The 23,476-nt window shown below is 49.7% G+C and overlaps 1 protein-coding gene across 1 annotated transcript in view; it reads right to left on the reverse strand.

Annotated features, from left to right (window-relative positions):
• The window catches only part of SH3PXD2B (SH3 and PX domains 2B), a 56,917-nt gene extending 44,462 nt beyond the window's left edge, over positions 1-12,455 (reverse strand). The window contains exon 1 of the mRNA XM_029960299.1: positions 12,381-12,455. The gene's annotated coding sequence lies outside the window, so the exon portion shown is untranslated. The remainder of the gene's footprint in view (positions 1-12,380) is intronic.
• Positions 12,456-23,476: the final 11,021 nt, after the last annotated feature.

Below are 23,476 nucleotides of genomic sequence, written 5' to 3' on the forward strand. Positions count from 1 at the left end.
GAAGTACCCCTGGAAGGAGCATGGGAGCAGGGAAGAGCTGGCACAGCCCACTGCCAAAGACCACAGAACCACCACCACAACTGTCACCAGTGCTCTCATTGCTGCAGGGAAGGCTGCACAGGCAATCTGTGTTCACCCACATCCTCCTCTCTAGCATCCCAAAGCAGACATGCTTGGAAGAGCAGGAAGTCATAAAATTCAGTTTCTGTTGTGGAAATGGAAACAACAGTGGAGAAAAACCAACACATTTGCCCTATTTCATGTGTTGAGCAGCCGGGGCGGAGCAGGGGGCAGGGCTGTGCTCACATACTCCAACCAGAGTTAGTGTCACACCTGACATGGTGCTTCACACCAACTGCCAACCCCCAGTCAAGCGTTTCAGCAATGGGTCACAGAGCAGCTCCATGCACATACCACCCTACTCTGAGCTGCACACTTGCCAGAACCTCAGGATGACCTGCCCCAGCTCCTCCCCCAAATAGCTCATAATCTGATTTCTGTTTGACCCCTCCCTTCACAAAAACCTTCCCCACTCAAGATGAGGGGAAGCAGAGCAGTGCACATTCCTTCTCTGAAATTAATGCAAAATCTTCAATCTGTGGCAGGCCCGAACATGATGAGACAAAGGAGGAGGCAGCATCTGAGCTACAGGTAGGGCTGCAAAACTACAGGCCAGCCCCTTGGGAGAGCACTGTTGGTCAGCAACACCAGCCTCGTGACCCTCTTCTTGCATCAGACTTCTTGCTAACCCTCTATTTTCCCTGCTGTTCCTTCCCTAAACACAAACCCCGTTTTCCAAATGAGCACAGTCAGCAGAAAAGCCAATATGGAGAGTTTTTGTCTCCACACAAGGGAGGATTTCATTCCACTTGGGCTCATGGTGGTGTCATCAAGAGCAGCTCCACAGCAGCTGGGACCATTACACAAGTGGAAAAAGAGGTCCTGCAGCTCCCTGAGGCATAACTGCTCAAAACCAGGGTCTCCATATGAAGATAGATACACCTTAGTCCTCAGCATGACCATGCTCATTTGTGCCCTCTCCCAGCTGACAATAAAACTCTCTGTCTAGTAGAGACAGGAGCTGATGGAGCTCTGGAGCCCTGGAGCCTCACAGATCAGTCCAGCTCCTGTGTGAACCCACCAGCATCCTCACCACACCTGCACCACCCATCCTTGTATTCCTTCATTTCCAGAAAGAGTGGGATTGAAAGACGCCAAGCTCAGAAATGCCCAAGAGCTCTAGCTTGGGCAGGAAGCCTCTGCAAATACTGCATTCCCACTGTGGGGAAGTGCTGGGGCAGGAGCTGGGCACTGCCACCACCCACATGACAGCAGGACAGGACTGGGAGCACTTCTGGGTTCAGACAGTCCCTGCCAGAAGGCCAGAGCTCACCAAGAAACTCCACTTATTGCAAACCCAGACTGCTAAGTGCTGTCTGGTGGAGGAGACCGGCGCCCACGGCTTACAGAGGAGTTAATGCACTTACCAGGGAGGGTTGAGCAGTGCCAAGCAGCTGGGGAATGGGGAGCCCTGCAGGGAGCCCCCGGGACTGCATAAAGCACATGCAGCACAACTCCAGGGGAAATGCCATCCCAGCCCGGGATTTTCACCCTCTGCCAGGGCCCGGAGCCAGCAAACACAGAGGCACCGTGGAGGAACCCCAGCAGCAGGCAAAGTGCAGCAACCCTGCTGCTTTCTGTGCATTTAAACACGAGAATGCAGAGTTCACACAAAATTCAGCCCAAACTGCCTACCTGGAACTGCACCTGCCTTTTTAGGATCCAACGAGGACCAAGCAATGCCTAAGTTTTCCAGTACAAAACCACTAAGGAGCATGAGCCCTGGCAGCACCTTTGAGAGCTCTTCTCAAAGTGTCATCTCACCACAGAGACACAAAGAGAGAAAACGTGGAAAACCTCTGGCCAAATGCACTGACTGGCAAAAAAACACCCCAGTTTTGGGGCTTAAAGCAGCCACCTGTTGGTACGTGGAAAGCAGTTGACCCCTGAATGGAAAACTTGGAGCTCCTGGGAACTTTCCAAGGGGATTTTTTTATTTCCTGGAGCGAGGAGGAGAACTGGAAAATGCTGATTTGCCAAGAAGAAAGTCAGCAGATGAGTATCCATTACAATCAATGTTTCAATTTGAAACACTAAAACCTAACTGCTAATATTAAAAGGCTTTTTTTTTAATGTTTTAAGTGACTCATCAAGGGGAAAGCCTTTTAAAGAAAATTAATAGTGAAAAACCAAGAGAACTTTAGCCTGCAGCACAAGACAGGGACAGGTCTCACCTCCATCCTCCTCCTCATTCTTGGCTCTCCAGGAGCCACTTCAAGCTTGTAGAGCTGTTTATCTACCAACCTGGGGAGAGGGATCAGTCCCAGAAGGGTCTCAAACCTCTTTGCATCCAAACCACTCTCTGAGGGAGGTATTTCTCAAAGTCTGCTACAACAAAATATCTTCTTCCTCTCCAAAAAGGTCAAGTACCAGATCATGGTTGATGCTAAATGATCGGCTTGCAGAGGAAAATGGGAGTGCAAGGAATTCTCCATAAGGTGCACAACAGCACCTTTTGTATTGAAAAATACCTGCTTTGGCTAAGGTAATATGGTATCAGCACTGAAAAATGACATACAAATGAAAGCTGCTTCTTGCCCAAACCCTAAATGTTCTATCAAAGGTAGTATTAAAACAATAAATTCACCTCCCTTAATTATACCTCCCAAATCTCCAAGATCTAATTTCCACATTGCCAGGTAAAGACAGCCATAAACATCATTTATAATTCACTACTCAGTGACTCACCCCTACTGCAAAGGCCTCGAGATATGGTACCAGTAAGGCAGAAAGGCTCAGGGAAGGGGAATTATGACAGGGAAAATGCTGGCTGTCCTACTGCCCCCAGAGACTATTTTCCCCATAGGTTACTGCACACACTGCAATCCCAGGTAACAAGAGAACACAGAAGTTACCACAGAAGAGGGTGTAGAGCAGCACCCCATATCCCAGGGATGTGTGGGAGCCACGAGGCAATGGGAAGATGAGCAGAAGTGGTGCCACGAATACAACAGCACTGCAACACCCCCGTGGCAGTGGAGGAGCAAAGCCTCAGCCACTGGCAGGAAAACCATGGAATCAGCATGGCACCACAGAGCGGACAGGCTGGCTGCCAGAGCCCTGCTGCATCCACCCACTGGCATCAGGTCCCTCTCCAGTTTCTGGCTAACAAGGTCCCCCTCCCTGCTGCCTGGAAGCCCTGAGTCACGGAGGAAGGGCAGATCCTGCACACCCAGCCTTGCTCACCCACATGGTCTCCACCAGTCCAGCCGATGGAGCGGCCTCTGCAGCTGGCACAGACCTGCCTTCCTCGTCCCTGCCACAGGGCGCCTGCCACACACCCAGGAAAATTCTGTGCTGGATCCCAGTGATGGGAATCTGGAGACAGACAAGCCTCAGGGCAGAGAGCATGTAGGAGAAGGGCAAAAAACATGCAGGAAAGTAAGAAAAAAGAAGCATCACTCGGATGGAGCAGAGTACTGGGAAGGGCGAGGAAGTGGTTAAATCCTTCACTTGTGCCCAGGCCCATCAGGACCCCAGGAGATCACTGCAGAGGTTCACACCTTGCTTTGCCAGGGGACTCCAAGACTGCAAGACATCCTCCAGCGAAAGCACTTCCAACAGGCAGTGCTGGAGCAGTGATTTACAGCACTGTGGTAGACCTGTGACAGCCTGATGTAATCCACTGAAAGGCATGGAAAAGAGTGAGAAATCAGGACTGCAGAAAAACACGTCGTCTCTTCAGCTTTATCACCTTCCTCTACAAGGACAGGCCCAGAACCACCATCTCCCAGCTCTTATTTCCATCTTCCACTCACCATAAAACTGCTTCCACTTTTTGATGCCCATGATATGTGGGTGGTGCACGCTACTGTCTGTACTATATCATATAGATTTAGCAAAATAAACAGGTCCTAACCATTTTACTAAAAATCCACTACTCTGAGATGCAGCACTCCTTTACACTGATTTACTGCTATCCATCCTCTGCTTCTCCCCAGGCAGCATCAATCAGCTTGAAAGTGGTTCATTTTGGATCCAGGGCTGCTGCCATATAATATAAATTGCAGGTCTTTCCACCAGAAAAGTGGGCTGTGTTAGATTGATTAAAAGCAGGTGGAGACACTGGGTCTTGCATCAGCCCAGACCCACAAAACCTCACCAAAAACCCCAGTCACAGACAGGCCCCTGCAGCAGGGCCCTGGGCACCTCCCCAGAGACAGACCCCGTGGGCAGTGGGGAGGAGAGGGACCAGCAGTGAGGTCCTGCCCTCCTGGGATCCTGCTCAGCCCTCCCAGGAGTGAGGCAGCTGAATTTCCAGAGTTTTTTCAATAAGTAGCTGGGGAGTGGAAGGGCATCAGCTCACCCCTGACTCAGGGAGAGGGGTGTAACCCTCACCTCACGTTACAGCACAACCTTTAAACACTGCATTATCGAAAGACTCACCAAATAAAACAACACTGGATTGTCAGCAAGAGACCATAGCTCCATCCCCAAGGGATGGAACTTTTATCCTCCCCATCTCTCATCCTGCAATGCTTCTCCTGAGATGTACTTCCCCTGGGGCTCGGAAGCAAAGGCTGTGAATGCTGTCTCCTCCAGCTGCTCTGCCAAGTTTCCGGAGGGAAGGAGACCAGGGGTGCCAACAGGGATGAATGAACAGAGAACAGGCTCAGGAGCCAGCCCTCCTTTGCCATCGGTCCATCATGGCAGCGCCAGGTGATGTGTCTGGGAACAAGGGACACCCTGATGGGAGCAGGTGGAGATGGGCTCAAAGTGGGAGTGTGTGGAGCTGCACGCTTGGAGAAAAAGGGAAGGGCAATGAGCTTGGAATAAACCAAGAGCCACTGAGTGCTGTTCTCAGCAGCTGCTCAAGAAAGGCTTTAGCTACGAGAACTGAAAATTATTTCTCCTGCTGATGCGCACGCCCCAGGTGTACTCTGGCCTGGGAACCCTCCTCCAGCACCGACTCTCAGGGAGGACAAGCTGCCGATTCCCAGGGGCAGGCACAGCTTTCGGCAGCCCTGCTCTCCCGCCAGGCATGGAATTCAAAGCGAGTCAGGGTGCCAGCCCGAGCCAATTATAACTCAGTGACCTGCCTCGGCACTAGCACGCACGGGAACGCGCCGACTCCTGCTGCCAAATGCTGGAAAGCTATAAATGGGAGACATTTGGAAAGAGAAAACATTGAGGAGCCAACTTTTAACTAGGCTGAAGTGCATTGGCCTGTACATGTTCTTTGTGAAGGGAGAGAGGAGGAGAATGATGATCTTAGATGCACTGCTGGAAAAATACTGGGGGTTTCTTATACAGACAGAGGTACTCCTTATTTAATGGAAAGTGTTTCTCCTTGAGTCCCATTATGGAAATTCACTATTTCTACACTTCTGCTATGGTGTTTAGGCTGCTGGCTCTCAGTGCAGTCTGGGCACAGAGGAAGAAGCAGTTGCTAGTGCTTTGTAGCAGAAACCTCACCATAGGAAGCTGTGGGTTTTTCCTTGTCCTTGGTCACGCAAGGGCCTGTCTTTTGTGATCCAGCTGCCTAAGAGTGAGATCCTGGTGATTTATTTTTGTGGCGGGGTGAAACCACGGAGTACATTGCACACGCAACTGCACAGAATTCTGCTGAACTCCACAAACCCTGGAGAAAAAAGAAATCCCCAGAGTGTTGAAATAAGATTCCTGTTACGAAATAGCAATTGAAAGAGCCCTGTTTACAATCCCTGGACACAAAAAGGCATCCATCTCCTGAAGCAGCAGCCTGGCAGAGCTGCCTTAGGGCTTTTCCATCAAAGAGGCCGCCCAGACCAGGCAGCACCCAGGAGAAGGGTGAAATCCAAGGAGTGCCTTGGCTGGTGTTCCCACCTGAAGGAGCCTTGTGCTGTTTGGGACACACTATTCAGCAAGCCTGCCCCTTGTTTTCCACATCTGAATTAAGATAACACACACTTCACCTTTGGGAACTGTGTGCCCTGCCAGAAGCCCAGGTTAAAGAGCAGATGAGGAGGAGGAGGAGAAGGTGAAGCACAGGCAGAGGAAAGCAAGTACAGCGCTCACAGTACTGGAAGAAATGCAAGAGGTTCATTTTCATTTTTCAAGAGTCCAACAGCCTGAAACAAGCTGATGAGAACAATTCATCTTTTTGTGCCAGCTACAGTCATCTGAGCCAATTTTAATGTGTTGTTTTATTTAAAAACAGTCTGAATCACTAAGATACAGACTTTCCCCCCACTCCCTGCCTTTGCCTGGCGCCTCACACAACAGGTGAGGAACCCCCTCCAGGAGGCCTAATCTGTCTTCCACATCGAGACAGCAGGCACAGACCACTGCCTTTTGCCAGTTTTCTCACAGAAGTAGGCACCACGTCAACAGACAATTTATTTTTTGGTGTTACACACAAAGCTGTTGGCCTGAGGGCTGCATGACTCTGTCCAAGATGACATGGCTCCAGGTGGGTCAAAGCTGAAAGCTTCCAGCTAAGAACCTGAAGGATTTGTTAAACATATGGACAATTTGGGAAACACACTCAATGCACAGGCAGACTGGAGTGGGAGAGAGAGCCAAAGTAAATTTTAATGTTGCTTTAAATCCTCAGTTTTTCTGTCCCTGAATCACACTGCAAGCGCCCTTACTCCAGCCTATGTCAAGTGTCCAACCCTGGGCTCAAAATTAAACCTCTGTGCAGAGAAGCAGCCACAGAGCATCACCTGCTCCTACAGCCTTCAGCTGGGACAAGGACCGAAGGAAATGTTTCTGACTGCAAGGGGAAAAGCCCTGGGGTAACCTGTCCTCAAGAAGGGCACCCTTGAAACATGACAGGATGGAAAACAAGACAGGAATGGAAAGAGCCAGGCTGGTCAAGAAGTCATAAGTCATATGAGGAGCGGCTGAGGGAGCTGGGGATGTTCAGCTCACTCAATAAAGGAGGTTCAGGGGAGACTTCACTCTCTACAGCTGCCTGAAAGGAGGCTGTAGCCAGGTGGGGGCTGAGCTCTGCTACCAACCAACCAGCGACAGGACAAGAGGAAATGGATTCAAGCTGTGCCAGGGGAAGTTAAGGTCGGACATCAGGAAGAATTCCTTCATGGAAAGGGCTGTTGGGCATTGGAAGGGGCTGCCCAGGGATGTGGTGGAGTCCCCATTGCTGGAGGTGTTCAAGAATGAGTGGATGCGGCACTCAGTGCTCTGGTCTGGTTGACAAGGTGGGGATCAGTCACAGGTTGGACTTGATGGTCTTGGAGGTCTTTTCCAACCTCAATGATTCTGAGAAGGTGGCTGCAGCTGAAAGGCAGAGATGACAAGGACATGGAGCAGGGCTCCTGCCCAGGGACGGCACAGGGGGCTGGTAATATCAGGAAAGGTATAAAAGGGTTGGGTTTGGATGTAAGGATGTTTTAGGACTGTATCAAGACACCAGCGGCTCTTGGTCACATGAATACTTGAAATGACTACCATCGTGGCTGATGAGCTCATAATTACAGAGTGGGGAAAAAATGTTTCTTTTTGGGGGTTTCCATAAAAAAACACGAAAGACAAGCCAGAATCTGTTCTCTAACCAACAGGATCCTTCCAAGAAACTTGTTAACCTCCTGCTGAGTGATGCATCCAACGTGATCCAATGGAGCCCTGCAGTCACTGCACAGCTCTTCCCCTGCCAGCATGGCTGGAAGCATCTCTCAGGCACACCAGACCCTGGTCCTTTATCTCTGTCCACCAGAGAAGCCACTCAGATGTCTGATCACCAACTTCCATGCCAGCAAACACTCCCAGCATACCTGCCAGCCCCAATTAGTGTCCTGAATACAACTGGCATCCTTGCAAGCATCAATCTTACTACCTTTATTTCTTAGGAACAGCATCCATCTGCTCCCAATAGCTCACATCTGGCATAGTGAGTGTTATTCAAGAGCCTCAATCCTATTTGAAGGAAATTATTCCTCCAGCCAAGAGATTCATGCAGAACTGAGTTTGGTGTTTGCAGTTACAAATTTACTACAAATCATACAGTTACACGCGGTTGCAAGCTTTAGAATTACAATTTTATCTTTCTTAATCCCTAAAAAGTTGCCCTCATGTAAATTGCCACATGATGGAAAACACAGAGAAAACAAGGAGGAGAGGCAGAAGGAACCTGAGGACAGAGGATCTACACAGGAAAAATGCTCCTGAGCACTGCCCAGGTCACTAAGAGCTTTCTTCTGCAATGAGTAGTGAGTAGGAGATAGAGTTGATCCTTGGTTTCATCATTCTTTTCCCAATTTCACCACCTGATATGGTACATTGAGCCTCCCTGGGGTGACCCCAGAGCAGAAAAGGGCACAATTCCCAAGGGACGAGAGCCATCACTTCATATGCTTAAAACACTGGCCTGGGACTAGGAGGAAGCAGCAGCTTGTACCTCGTGCTGGGATACAAGAGATCAGTTGGGGAAGAAGTGCTGGTCACCAGCCCTTAAAGAGAAGGTGACAACCTCCTGCGTGACAGTGAATGGCCCTTGGTGTGGTCAGTGGAATGGAAACAGGTAATTAGGCAGAAAGAGGATGTTTTACCAGCCTTGGAAGGGAAATGCAGGGTGGTGCTTGGAAAGGCTGCTGCAGCAATGAGATGTAAATCTGGACTTCTGCAGGAGAGAGCCAGGTTTGGGCTTGGGCACCAAAGGGAAGAGCTCTGCAAATCCACAGTACTTGGGCCAAACCTTGAATGCTCCCAGCTGGTAACAGCACAGCCTTTGTGGCATTGCTGTGACCAGCAAGGTGGCTTTAGACATTCCCCATTTCAGCAGGGGGAACACAACTGGTCTGACACCTCTGCGTCCAGACAGATGCAGGAAGGATTTTTTCATGGGAAGGGTTGTCAGGCATTGGAATGGGCTGCCCAGGGAGTCAGAAGTCACCGTTCCCTGAAGGTGTTCAAGGAACAACTGGACGTGGCACTCAGTGCTCTGGTCTGGTTGACAAGGTGATGATCGGTCAAATGTTGGACTCGATCTTGGAGGTCTTTTCCAAACTAAATGATTCCATGGAGTCAGAGATCAGTAAACTCCAGGCTTCACTCCTGTTTTGGCTCAGCAGACGGTTTGTTTTGAGTGTCATTCCTGCCTGGCTGGGGAGGGAAGGACACTGCCCTCCGGCTGCAGTGGGAGCCGGCGAGGCTGTCAGTATTAAGCGTGCACGTGTTTTACTTGGCCCTACTCCTAAAATAATTGTTTGGCCACAATGGAAGGTGACAAGCAAATCAGCTGTGGCCCCACAGGGAATATCAGGAGAAAATCCCCAACCACTCACACGTCTGTGGCTGTGCTGCTCTGAACTGCAGCATCACATCAGCCCAGGGTCAGCCCCCACCAGCCCTCACTCCTGTGCCATCAAGTTCTCCTTTTGGATCAAATGGCTTCCATCTCACTGACAAGGAAGAGTCAGTGAGAGCAAAAGAGGGTGCACCAACCTTCACCTGAATGTGGCCAGAGCTGCTCTTTAAAAAGCAAAACCCTGCTCAGCTTCTGACAGGAGCATGAAAAGCTCAGCCAGAATCACTGGGAACATTGATATTAAATTAACAAATATCTCTACCCAAACATGCATGTACTGCAATTGCTCAAGGCTGTAAGGATGAATAAATTTGGATGGATTTTCACTGGATAACATGAAAGACAGATTCTTGACACAGAAATCACCTGCGACTCAAGTTTCCAATTCTTCCTCCAACGCACCAAAAGATCATCAGACCTGGACCCGGGAAAAATATTTTCCCCTCTTACTGTTTTCAGAAGCAGCTGAACCATTTTAGTCAATCAGGGTTTTCTGCGGGGGTTTTGTGGATTTTTTTCCTTTTAATAACCAGAGGCATGAATAATTTCCAGCATGGAAAATTTCTGCCTAAAGAGCTAAAACTGGCATAGAATCATCCAACAGTCACACAATAAAGCCCTCCAGCAATGGCAACAGTCAGTGCTACCAAGCCTACCTAGAGCATTTTTTTCCACTGTGCTAGGAGGATCTGTTTCACTCCTCGCCTTTCAATCCAATTTCCACTGTACTGCACCACAAGTTTAAAATAAGGACACCAGGAAGCATGTATGATAAGGGGGAAGGAAGGGAAAAACCACAGATTCTTTCATTCTTTCAACAGAGCTGAAAAGGAGTGGTTACTTTTTATTTTTTAAGAAAAAGCTGCAGGGAACCGGGAAGGGGGGATATGTTTGCCTTAAACTTTCCCATCTGCACAATCATATATATATATATATGATATATATATATATATATATATGATATATATGTACCTCTGACTCTAAAGGTGCTCCAGGGTATTTTGCAGAGCCAGTTTGAGGCTCTGACTCCAGACAGCCTCCAGTGATGACACTTTCCATTTAGGAGCGTGCACAGATCCAGCCAAGATGGAAGGGGATGGAGACAGGAAGAATGGCCACTATTCCCTACATTCCTTCCTCACGAGGAGCAAGGCAGCCCAGGGAAACAACACAGCTGGAGGCACTATTTTATTGAATAAACCCCAAAAGATTGTGCCCTCCTTGCAGCAAACAACAGAATGAGATTGGCCACCACCTTGGAGCACCAGTGAAGATAAGATGCTGTGGAGAAGGAAGCACGAGTTCCATTTCCTTCCAGCACTGGCTGCTGCCCAACAGCTGTTCTCTGTTTATTTACTTTAATATTTCCTTGGTTACACAAGCAGCTGCACACAGCTTAACCCCTGCCTGCACCAGAAGCTGCCCATGCCACCCTACCTGGCCTTGCCCAGCAAGATGATGGGCAGCACCACAGGGCAGGGGATGGACACCCAGGGTCTTGCCAAAGCTGGGCTCTCACTGGACCGTGGCCTCTACATGGTCAAATCCACAGCTCTGCAGAGGGTGCCATGTTGGGCAGGGGACAGGGCACCACTGACGTGAGCAGCATCTCACACAATCCCAGGCTCCACAGGCTGACCTGGGAAAGCCATCTGGATTCCGAGGGGCTTGCTTTGCTGGGCAGGCTGTAATTTTAGCAGTGTCTGGATGCAGCGACTTCAGGAAAGGCATCCTCATTCCCAGGCAAGCACTGAACCCTTTGAAATACAACCTATAGCAATGCTCAGCCTCACGTGAGTAGGATGCTGGAGGCAGAAGATGCCCAGCTCCTCTCCTGGTCCCACACACAGCCCAGGAGGGACATACCAGTGGCCCTTCTGGCAGCTGCTGCCGCTCTATAGATCACTTCATGCATTTTCTTTTCTCCTCTGCACAGAGCCTGTTCCAGCAGCTCAGCTTGTGTTTTGGCTCATAAAGTTCAGCCAGACCCCTTGGCTCATCTCCACCAAGGAGGGGGTGGAAAACACCCTTTGCCTGCTCACCCAGAACACTGGCTTTGGTTTTCTGCAACCCAGCCTGTCCCAACTGCCTTTCCAGCCTCCTCCCTCCCAGATCCATTTTCCTCCTGGCTCCTCCCTGTACCAGGAGGTAAATGAATCATAGAATGGCCTGGGTTGGAAAGGACCTTACAGATCATTTAGTTCCAACCCCCTCTGCTGTGGACAGGGACATCTCCCAGTAGACCAGGTTGCTCAGAGCTCCATCCAACCTGGCTCTAAACACTTCCAGGGATGGGGCAGCCACAGCTTCTCTGGGCAACCTGTGCAAGTGCCTCACCACCTTTACAGGGAAGAATTTTTTCCTAATATCTAGTCTAAACCTACTCTCTGTCAGTTTGAAGCCATTCCCCCTTGTCCTGCTCTTGTAAAAAGTCCCTCTCCATCTGTCTTTAGGGTCCCTTCAGGTACTAAAGCAGATGTTGCCAGCTGCCCTCTGGGCTGGCATTGGCCCTCCCCAGAATGTCAGTGGGACACCAACCCAGGGAATTGGCACTTTTCAGCGGCAGCCCTGGTTTGCTGTGACAGCTGCTGGGAAAGGCATGGTATGAGCTCCACAGGAATGGAATTTGGGCCTAACTTTAACAAAATCCTCCCCCAAAGCAAACAGAAAGTCCCCAATAAAACCCCCACCAATTGCACAGATTTCTGTTGCAGAAACTCAAACACACAGAAGCAGCCCTGGGCACACTTAGCCCAGAAACTGACAGCAGAACATTAAAACTGGGACTTGCAAAAGACCCAGGATGTTCTCACTGATGTGCAAGAGGCACTGGAGCGAAGAGTCTGTCCAGTTTTTGAGGTTGCTTTTTTCTTGCTTTCTCAAGGATGCCCAAAATTGTGGTTAGGTTGCCTCAAATCAAAGCATTTACTGGTAGATCACAGCATAAGGCAGAAACCACGCAGCTCAACAGACTTTCCAAAGTTAAAACCCCAAGAACTGGATAAATTCTTACCTGCAGGTCGAAGAACTTGCTGTACCGTCGGTATATGACCTCTGTGGATCCATTGGACCAGGTGACCTTGATGATGTACACCTGTAGGGAACAGAGGAAGGAATCAGAGAGGAGTGACCCAACAACCCACACCACAACTCAAATGCTGCTAAAGCTGCCAGCACAGCCCCCAAGGCTAGGTGTCAACCAGGGAGTTCACAGGAGCACTTAAAGTCCTTTCAGAGATACCAGAACATACACAAGTTTCAATTATTAAGCTCCACTGCTGTAACTGAACTGTCTACTAAATGCTTATGGCTGTGAACTGAGATAGCTCCCTAGCCCTAAATAAGGGCACACACCAAACATGAAAGGGCACCTCCATGTAAAAACACAGTTCAAGTCCCTCCAGACACATTATGAGTTAATAACTGAGCCTTGCCATCCCATCTACAGCTGCAGCATCAAGTTTGATGTCAAGATCCCAGAGCGGCCCCCACACCAGCCTGGCTCCTGGGGCTGGGGTTTGCAAGAGCTCAAGCCCCCAAAGTTTGAAACTCCATCTGTTCTGCCATAAGCAGCTCTGAGGTTCTGGGTTCTTTCTGGGGTGCAAACTACCCTCCTGATTCTTAAAATGATACACAATCAATCCTCCTCATTGCAGGTTATTCACAGACCATATGACCAGGCTTTTACTGGTGACAAATGCAAAACAAAAAACCAAAACCCAGCCCATTTCATCATTTGTTCTTCTATGAAAGACAACAAGGAAATAGAAGAATGAGACAACGCCTTATCTAATGTCCTCATTTGTTGTTCACAGAAATCAAAGATAACCCTTGATGAGGTGCCAGTGTAACACTCAAGTGATGCAAATCTCAAATTGATAACAGATTGACTGAGCAGAATGAGGGCACAGTCATTTTTTTCTCCTAACTCATGTCCTCATTTCCACCAGAAATTCAAGTATCAACTCACTGAAGCAGGAACAAAACATTGAAAAGCCCAGGTGAAGGGACCTGCTAGAACTTCAGCTAACACAATAAGGCATGAAGGCTCTTAGAATGCTGATGCTTTGGTATTTAAAACAGAATCCCTCAAGAGTTTCACAAGTTTTCCCACTGAGATGCCCATTTTTCCAGATTCCAGAATGTGACCGACATCCCAGCCCAATATCGAAACTCAAAAACCAGATCACATGGATCACATGGATAACACAACGCTCAACTATTCAAGCTCATCAAACCTACTCAAATGCTGTACTAAAACTCTAACCAAAACCTCACTCTGCTGCTCAGAGGGCTGACTCAGCATGACCCACTGAGGTGAGGAGACTCCTGAGGAATGTCAAACTCTTCCCAGTGGAATCACTTCCAAATTAAGATAGAAAATGAGGCAGAAAGATGAAGCAAGTTCTTATTGCTAAAATAAAGAACTTCCCTACTTTCAACCCAGCAATTCAACATCCACTTTTGTTAAACCAGATGATGAGCCCAAACACAGCTGTGAGCTGGCTGGGTGTCACAGCACCAGCAACCTCTCCCAGACAAAATCCAAATCTCTTTCATTCACAAACTCTTTGTTCTGAGCCAAAAGACCTGCACTTTCTACATATTAACACAAGGAAGACAGAAGGCTCCTGCAAGACAAAATCTGTGCCAGCTGTGGAGACCTGGATAGACCACGTTCTGCTATGAGGGAGACACCACAGCATCAGCAAACTAAGCGTTAACTCGATGCTAAGTAAGCGTCCAAGCTGCCTTTGCCCTCACCCCAGGCCTTGCCGGCAGGCCAGCATGAGCTCATTTGGGTTGGAAGCTCAGCTGATATCCCAGCTCTCTTACCAGTCTACAGCACTTCATGGGGTTATATCACCACTGGCTGCCTGCCTGGAGAAAGCCTTCCACTGGGGCAGCAGGAAGAGCCAACTTTTCTTCATTGTTTATTCCTATCCTGCCTTTATTTGGAGTCAACAGCTTATTAGACTGGGATTTTAATCAGGATGTGGATTTACTCAAGCCAAAATGTATTCAGAGCTCTTAAGGGTAATAAAGCCATGAGATTTGAGGGCACACCACACTTTATTGTACCCTTTGCTACTGAGGGAAGTAATACTTCTCCTACGCACTGAGCTCACTCCTATTTTGCTGAAATGCACATCTCCCAGGAGTCAGGGTTACATTTTCTTGCACGTCCCATTTGAACAGCAGAAAGGTCTCCAGGGGTATCTCCTCATCTACTTATGGAAAGCAGAAAAGATGGGGAAGCCCACAGGAATGGAACCTCCACAGTATCTACAAAATCACTGCCTCAGTAAAGCTGGGAATATCCCTTGTCCTTCCAACGGTTCCATCCAAGGGATTCTGTTGACCAGAACCATGACAGATCTTGGTCTCTGCCAATACCTAATCCAGTCTGTGCTGTCCTAGGGATAAAAAAAGACACCGGAAAACACAACTCAGGTGCTCTCCTCAACTAACAACGAGAGTGCAGATTTGGAAAGGTATAAACAGTGCCTGGGCCACCCAGCAATGGTTTCCAGAGGGACTGGAGATGATGAGGCAGAGGGCTCACACAAGCACCTACACATCGCTTTCTCAGATGCTTTTGGAAGACACTTGCAACAATCAAGACAGTTTTGAAAACATTGCACTTGGTCTAAAGTTTTCCCTCCTGGCCTGGCACTGCACCACGTCCTGCCAGGAACAGCCACCATGAAGTAGCAGCCCAAAAAGCCCAAATTTTGTACCGAGAGGAGCCACCCCTTCAGCCGCTCCCTCAACCCCCAGTCCTGGAGAGGCTGCTCTGAGGACAGGTTTTTCTCAGCCTGGCTGTGTGGGTGAGAGCATGTGGAAACAGTTATTTCATGGGTCTTCTCCAGCTCCGATTTCTACGGTCCTTCAAAGAAATAACACAGAGAAACCACCAGCAGGCCTTTTCCGTGGAAAGAGCGAGGGGATCTCCCAGGGCTGCAGCTGGCACTGCCTCTGGGACATTAACCCATAGGGAGCACTGCTGGGAATGGGGGGGGCTACCACTTGGATCCCTCTCCAACATTTCCTCGCAGAGCGGGGAGAGCCGAGCAGATGGCGAGGAGGCAGCAGGCAGGCGGATCCAGGAAGGGGGCTCTGCAACCCCATCCCGTGGGATGGGCCCCTGGCCAAAACCAACAGGCAGAGCTATCTAAATATTTACAGCCTTTTCCAGGCCAGCAGCAGGGTCTGCACCAGGGAAGGGAACTAGCTGACTTGGTGAAACTCAGGAACCATCACCTCCTCTCCCTCCCTCTGGAAAGGACACCCTGCCCTGCCCCCCCTCCCAACCCTGAAAGCCTCCATCCCTCCTTTCCAGCCTCCATCACTGCACATGTGTCACGCCAAACCCCGCAGCAAGGGCTGATGCCTGAAGGCAGTGGGTCAAGCTGAGCTTTGGAAGAGGCAGAAACCACCAGAACTGAACCCTCCTCAGCTTCACTTCAGTCATGGATTGGGGGGAATAGCTGAAATTCATGTCTGCGGTCCCAAAATCCTAGAGGTGCAGCTCAGGGCATTTATCCGCCTAGACCAAGGCCAGAGGAGAGGCACAGAGCTATCAGGGCCACTCAAACACACTCAAAATCCTGCTTTCAGGTTTAAAGGAGCCACAGACAGGCCCTCCATCTCCCATCACTCATCTCCCAGTCTCCAGTTTCCCTGCCCTTGCACCATGAAACTACGGTTCCATCGCAGCATGTTATGGAGGAATTCCTGGTGGGACAACCTTGTCAGAACCTCAGCAAGGGCCAAAGTAAAGAAGCAAGGCCTGCCCTCCAATCCTGGGGATACAGAGGCCACAGGGACAATTCTGGAGGTGCAGGTGGATCTTGTTTAATGCCAGATGAAAGGAGCATTTCACACAAACACCAAAAGCTCTCCATGCTCCCATCCCTTGGAGGGCAGAAATGGAAGAGATCCTTCAAAGAAAATGGAAACTTGCAGATTCAAAGGCGGAATTATGACAAACTCCATGGGCATTTGGCTCCCAAACTCCCTGGGATCTCCAAACTCCCTAAATTACAAGTAACTGGTCACACGCCAACTGCTTAAAAATTACCAGTTGAGAAGTGTAACATCAGGACCAGCACTGCCCAAGATTCTCCTTGGTCACATTAGAAACCAAGTGCCCTGAATGGAAACATAACATAGAAAAAGGCCCAGGGAATCTTGCAGTCCACCCAGTGGACACCATGAGCTCAGTCCTCTCTGGCATGATCCGGCATCTGTCACTGCTCTCCCCTCCCCAGCACCTCTGGAGAGGCAGCTCAGAGGGAGAACGGGACAGTGGAAAATGGGACTGAAAACCCTCAGAAGGGAACTGTCAAAAAATGACAGTTTGCTAAAATAAATGCAAATGGCACCTGGCCAACTGTAACGGAGCTGTCAAAGGGAGCTGCCAGTCAGCTCGGATGGCAGCAAGGGCTCTGCAGCCCTGGGGGAAACACACCGGCAACTCACAGCAGGAGAAAGCTGGAGGGAGATCCTCCTGGGCAGGACGGCAGCCCAGGTAGGGAGCAAGCTCCAGTGCTGGGCATCACCAGAAGAGCAGGGAGGCTGCAGGAGCCAGCTCAGATCCACATCCAGAGCAGTCAGAGTCACGGGGACTAGAGCGCGGAACAGAGGGGAAGAGAAGCCAGTGCAAATCATCTCTATCTGAAAGGGCAGCCAGAGACTTAATTATTTTTTTTTCTTTTCCTCTTGAAGAAACGAAGTAGCATAAGCCATGGGAGCAGTCAAACACCAGAAGTATTTTTCCAGGGACTGCTGAAGAGCCTCAGTGTTGCAGACAGCAGTGGCTCCTGGTGACTTCCACTGCTCAAAGGGACAGAGAACTCCAGAGCCCTTCACAAGCCCTTGGTCTTGCACCTTCCCCAGGAGGCACGTCCCGTACAACAACGTGTGTAGAGAGAGGAGATGATTCAAGTGGGTGACTTGAGGCAACAGAATTAAGAACAGACACTGAAAAAAAAAAACCAACCAGAAACAGTTTCCTGTTCTTGAAACACGAGGCTGAGTGACCTCCTAGAAGAGATCTGGGCTCCTTGCATAAACACACCATGGACAAGCTGGGAAGCAGCCTGGACTGCTTAAGTTTGAGTAGGAAGAAGGCAGAATGAAGCTACAGGAAAACCTAGACCTACATTTTCAGCCTATCTCTTTCCACAGGAGCAGTTTTCCTAAGTTTTGCATGGAGACTTGCAAGGCATCCTGGCTGGGGGTGGGCACCCATAAAGCCCACAAGTGAAGCTTTGGGAGAGAGCAGCTGCTGGTTGGCCTGGGAACTCTCTGCCTGGCACAGCTGAATCAGGCAGTAAGTCCAGCCCAAACTCAGCACCGTCCAGCTATGCCAGTTCAAGCCCAAGAGCAGCACAGCCATAACAACAGTAGTTCCCCTGGCATGGCACAGCCCTCCCTGTGTGGCTCTGCAAAAATCCCACAGCTTCTCCAGCATCCCTGTGCCCAGAGCTCCCACACACCGAGACCCTATTGTTCCCACACTGGAGGCACGTGGACAGTGTCAGAGTGGAAAGCAACACCACTGTCACTTGGAAAGACACGTCCACAGGGATGCAGGCACACGCAGCTCTGCCCGATGGGCACCAGTGTAGGTCCCCAACCTCCAGCAGAGCTCCTACAGCAGAGCCAGACATAACAGCCTCCAGTGGAGGCAGAGCTGTCTGCAGAGCTGTTTCCAAAGGGTTGGAGCCTGTGTGGTCTCGGGTCCAGGGAGACTGTACAATAAACCTCTCTGTGGAAAACTCCACATATTTAAAGCATCTCTCGCCAGCGAAGGGGAAAAGCATCAGTCAAAAGCATCAGTCTTTCTATTCCACTCATGCTAACCCCGACCCTGAAACACAGCGAAGTGGTGTGAGAGCCTCGCACCCTCCCTTCAGCCACCACATGAGAAAGGAGTGCTGAGAAATCCAAAGGGGCAGAGAAACCAAAGCAGCTGAGGGACCACAGCTGAGCCAAACCAGAGCGGGTTTAATATAGAAAAGGGAGTGGGAAATTGTAAGAGGAAAAGAAAAAAAAAGGAAGGAGGTGGCTAGAAACAAAGAAAGTTCTTGGCATCAAGCTGCTGTGCTTGGCCTCTCTCCATCAGCCTTTGCTGATGTGTGGAGCTGGGGAAGGGGCTCTTGTGCCATGGGATGCCAAAGCTTGGAGCAGGAGAGCTGACCCCTAGCTCCGTCCCCAGACAACTTGTCACCCCCTCACTCCTGCTTTGTGCACAGAGAGAACTGGGAGAAGGCTCATGCTGGCTCAGACAGCACTGGGAAAGGCACGGAGAAGGTATTCCAGCAGTAACTGCAGGTTATCAGGGATGCTGCTGTGGTCCCTCTAGCAAAGGAGACAGGCAGAAGCAACAAGTCAGAGCTACAGGGAGCTGGGCAACAGGGCTGCAGGCAGCATCAAGACAGGCATATCCTCCCCATTACAGCATATTCCCCAAGCCAGCCTGCCCAGATATCGGGACTACAAAGCAGCCACCTCCCCTAACTCCGATTCATCCCTTTGACCATACCCTCTTCCCACTCTACTATTGTACAGTTTACCAGGGCACGGCACTGCCTGAGCACACAGCCAACGCTGCTGGGATGACACAAGGCTATGCCAAGCACAGGAACCCCAAGGGCAACCCACTGAGCCCTGCTCAGACCTCTCAGTCACACCACATATGCACCCGCTCGTTTGCTCTGAGTCACACTGAAGGTCAAACATATGGATTCTTTTGTTTCCTATTTCCCACTGCTACATGAAACGGCCGGAAGACAGGGATACCCTCCAAAGCAAAGCTGTGAGGAATCAAGGTCACCAGAGCTCTGAGCAGGCAGAGGCAGTGGATGGCCCCAGTGCTGAAGTTCACTGCTGGAATTGAGGATGAACATCAGCTTTCCACACAGAGCTGCACCCACCTCAGTGGCCGTGTGACAGGCAGGATTTGGCCCTTCCACTGAACTGCAACATTCAAGGTTCTCAGCAGCCTTGACTGACATGATTAGGGAAGAAAAACAAAGTAGAATTTGTGTTTGAGTGCTGGTTTTCATCCACAAGGCTAACGGGGCTCCCTTAAACCCCAACTCTATTGAGAGGTGAGGTGGCAAGGACTGTTGGCTCTGTAATGCTGGATGACGCATGAGGACAGGTCAAAATTTCTACCAGCTACAGGCTCCAAATGCCCTGTGGCCTGCCTGGAGTGGGAGAGCATTAACCAGCCAGCAGGAAATGGGATGAGACATGGCAGAACCACAGGATATAACAGCAAAACATCACTAAGGATGCTGAGACAGCCCTCAAACTTCTAGAGGCCACCAATACTCAGACTCCAGCTTCCTGGGCTCACCCTTGCTTCATACATTTGCTCTCTTTCATTCCTAGTTTGGTTAACGGCTCCTGCATAGATTTCACACTATTCATTGTAACCTCCTGCTTCCTAGATCTAAATGTACCCAGTTCCTTCAGTTCCCCACAGGACATTCCCACCATACCAAGAGCATGGTCACCCTTCCCAGAGAGCACAGCATAGGGGGAGTCATCCCCTGATGCCCTTTTTAAGCCACACAACCAGTATGATTCACAATGGTAGAAATAACGGAAGGTGACACTGTGCCAGGTCCCCACAGAACTCTGCTCCAGCCAGGCAAGCCAGGACCAGAGGACCATGACACACAGTCCATGGGACACAGGTTTGTCAAAAGGCACCTTCTGTTCTATACATATAAGGCACTGAAGAACCACTGAATGTGTAGATTGGCAGCTCTCCTGCCTCACTTGCCCATTCAAATGCTCTTCCCTGAACACTCCACAATCAATTCCAGATAAGCAGTTGGGTTGGACAACCCATGAAACCACAAACAGCCTCACCACTACAAGGAACAGGAACACAGAAGACACCTACCACCACGTCACAAATTCCACATCAAAAATATAATACATATACTTTTTGAATGTAGTTTTCCCCTCAAACAGGTTTTAAAATATTTATAGATGCTATCAACCAGATTCCAACATGCACTGTTAATTACTTTTGCAAGGTAGCTTCCACAACTGAGGTGTTCACCTTGTTTAAAGTTTGCCATCTTGTAAACTGAGCTTGCAAAATAAAACTATGCTGCTCACTGTTTAAGTTTCCCTTTTCAAAGCAATATGTGTGTGCAAGGAGGCTGGGAATGGAAGTCCTGCAAGACCATAGTCCAGGTTTCCCAATAAACTAACACAACCTAAAGCATGCTGCTCTCTCTTTTCTGTCAAACACATACATATAATTTTGCTTTGTGCTCTAGAACAACCATTTAAAACTATATGAACTATGGAAATGTTCTTGGTGGGCAGGATGTAGAACTAAAGATGTGATTCAACAGCTCTGCTATTAACACATAGAACAACACAGACATTGCAGCTGCATGAAAACGAAACATCCTGAAGTTTGCCCAAGGGAAAGAAAACAACCAAAATCTGGATTTAGTAGGGAAAAGCTTTATTTTAGGGCTTCTACTAGAGAATAACAAACACAACACTATAAAAAGATTCTACGTGAAGTCCTTTAAAGGAAAATTTAGTCTGTTTCGACTATGCCTTTGTTTTGGGTCTTTTCTGAATAAACATTCATTTATCAGAGACTTGGCCAGACCATAGAAATGGCAGTCTGCTATTCTGTCACTCAGAATGATTATTTTTAAACTTTACTCTTGGACTTGGCCTTTTCAGATTTGCAATATAGCCCCAGAGCCCTTGCCAGCAGTGTTCCTGAGGGGCAAAAGCTGTGATCACTTAATATATGATTATATGGAAAACGTTACTGCAGGGTGACCCTCCAGCCACTGCCTGAAGGACGGAGTCCCCTTCTTCACTTGGACGATGGGCTGCCTCTACCCAGAGCATCCTGCAACAAACACCTGCACAAGGATCATTTCTCGCTGCCCCTTCCAGGTACTGCCCACGAAAAAAAGCCTAAAGACACAAGTGGCACAAATGCAGTTTGAGGGCACAGGGCTGTGTTTGGGTTCCCAGCTGAACTCTGACACAGCTGAACTCTCACACATTCAAGCTGGTATCCAGCTACTCAAACCCCACCCTGGACCTTGCTGTGTCCTGGTCCAGCCCAAGCCCTGCAGTTTGGTGGAATATTGTGCCTCCTGTTGTGCAAAATAGAACAAGTTTTTGTCTCAGGCAACACAATTCTTTTTGCATCAATTATCGAGGTGAAAGGCAAACCACACCAGCCTGAATAGACCCAGCCTCTCCTACAGCCCTCCCCATCACAGCCATCAATAAGGACTTTGAAACACTGCTTTGATCTCTCTTTTCTGGGAAAGTGGAATTCACAACTTTCTGCTGTGGCCTCACTACAAGCAACACAACTGCACCTTTGTCCAGCAAAGAAAAGCCCTCGTCGATACAGAGAGGAGCCCGAGCAGTGCAGGTCAGTCACTGGTCAGGTTAGCACAGAAGCAACAGGAGGAAAAGCCAGCATGGTCCTCCAGCCTCTCCAGGGACAGTGAGCACTGCCTCAGGGGATGGAGCAGAGCACATCTATGCTCAATAAGGAGAAGCCAGAGAGCAAAGGTTTAACACAGACACTTTGTGGTTGACTCGGATTTGCAGTGTGCCAGCAAACACAGCCTAAAGATGACTCAGCCACGATTTGCTGCCCCTCCTTTCCCTCTTTGCAGGAGGAGAAAAAAAAAAAGGTTTTGGTTTCATATAATTAACTGGTTTTGTGAATGTGTCTGGTTCCTATCGATTCCTCAAACAAGGCGAGTGCTCCCATTCACTCCAGCGCTGCGCCGGGGAGGCAGCTGCCTGCAAGCTGCTGGCCCCTCCCTGGGCTCAGCCCTGCTGTGAGCCACGCTGGCTCATGCTGCTGGATTTTGGTCCAAGACGAGTACAGGGAAAGGTTAGAGGCAGAGGACTCAGCTGAGGAGGGAGCGGAGGCTGAATGGCCGGACTGCACAGCTGGCTGTCGTGAGCTGCACACAGCCGCCTTCGTCCACCACCCCAGCAGCTTCTGCTCCAGTGTCCCCACCCAGCTGCCCCACCATACAGCTCCCTTCTCAGAAAACATTTCTGTCCCAGTTTTCCAGCCTCACAGGGATTATTTGTGCTATGCCCAACTCCACCTGACTCACACTGCGGGTGGAGAGCGAGCAGGGACAGTACACAAAACAAATTGTGTCCAGCACTTGGGGTGCATGTCCCAAATGTGGGGACACTGCCCTGGAGGGGTGCAGAGAGACTCCAGGCCTAGCAAGGGTACAAGAGGGTCTAACGGGAAAGCAGAGGAGCAGCTGCAGGCGATCCCGTTTGAGCCCTGTTCCGGGACCTGACAGCGATGCAACAGATCCGCCAAGACAAACAGAAGCGTACGCAGCTCACAAACCTCCTCACGTACATGCTCCTCCAGATCGGGTGCCTAACACAGCCACAATGAGTAAGGCTAGGATGGACAGAGCAGGAAAAGGGGCACATCGGGAGCTGGGGCCAGATAAAGCTACAGGCAGGGCAGGAGAGGAAGAAGGGGTGATAAGGGTTGAGGCAGCAGCAGCCACACTACATCCCCAAATGCAAGGAGACGGTAACAGCCCCCTTTACTCTCCCCTCCTAGAGCTGACCTGCCCTCAGCTTTCCTCCAACTGTTGCTCATTGACACAAACCAGCTGAGGAGAGCTTGAGAAGCCCCTGATCTCCCAAAAACTTTGAGACCCCGGCTCTTCTGATGCAACACACTCCAGTCAGAGTGAACACCACATCTGCACAACCAAAATGCACCATGAACAGCGTGTCACTGGGTCACCCTGGTCTAGGGCAAACGGGGCAGAAAGAACATTTTGGTCTTTGTTTTACGGTTGTTGCCAGGATTCACCCACATCTCTCCACGGATGCCTGGAAACACACCAAAGTTTAAATAATAAAAAAAAAGAAAACCACTTTCAAAAACAGACAAACCCACAACAGTTTGGAAGATGCCCTGGAGCACGCAGGAAGGCGCTGCCTGAGCAGCTCACGCAGCAGGGGTGCAGGGGACACGAGGGATCCCTCACAGGGATAGAGCATTTCCAGGACGCAGAATGCAGGAGCCAG

The sequence above is a fragment of the Manacus vitellinus genome, unplaced genomic scaffold (genome assembly GCF_001715985.3).
Source record: "Manacus vitellinus isolate BGI_N305 unplaced genomic scaffold, ASM171598v3 scaffold_25_pilon, whole genome shotgun sequence".
NCBI lineage: Eukaryota > Metazoa > Chordata > Aves > Passeriformes > Pipridae > Manacus > Manacus vitellinus.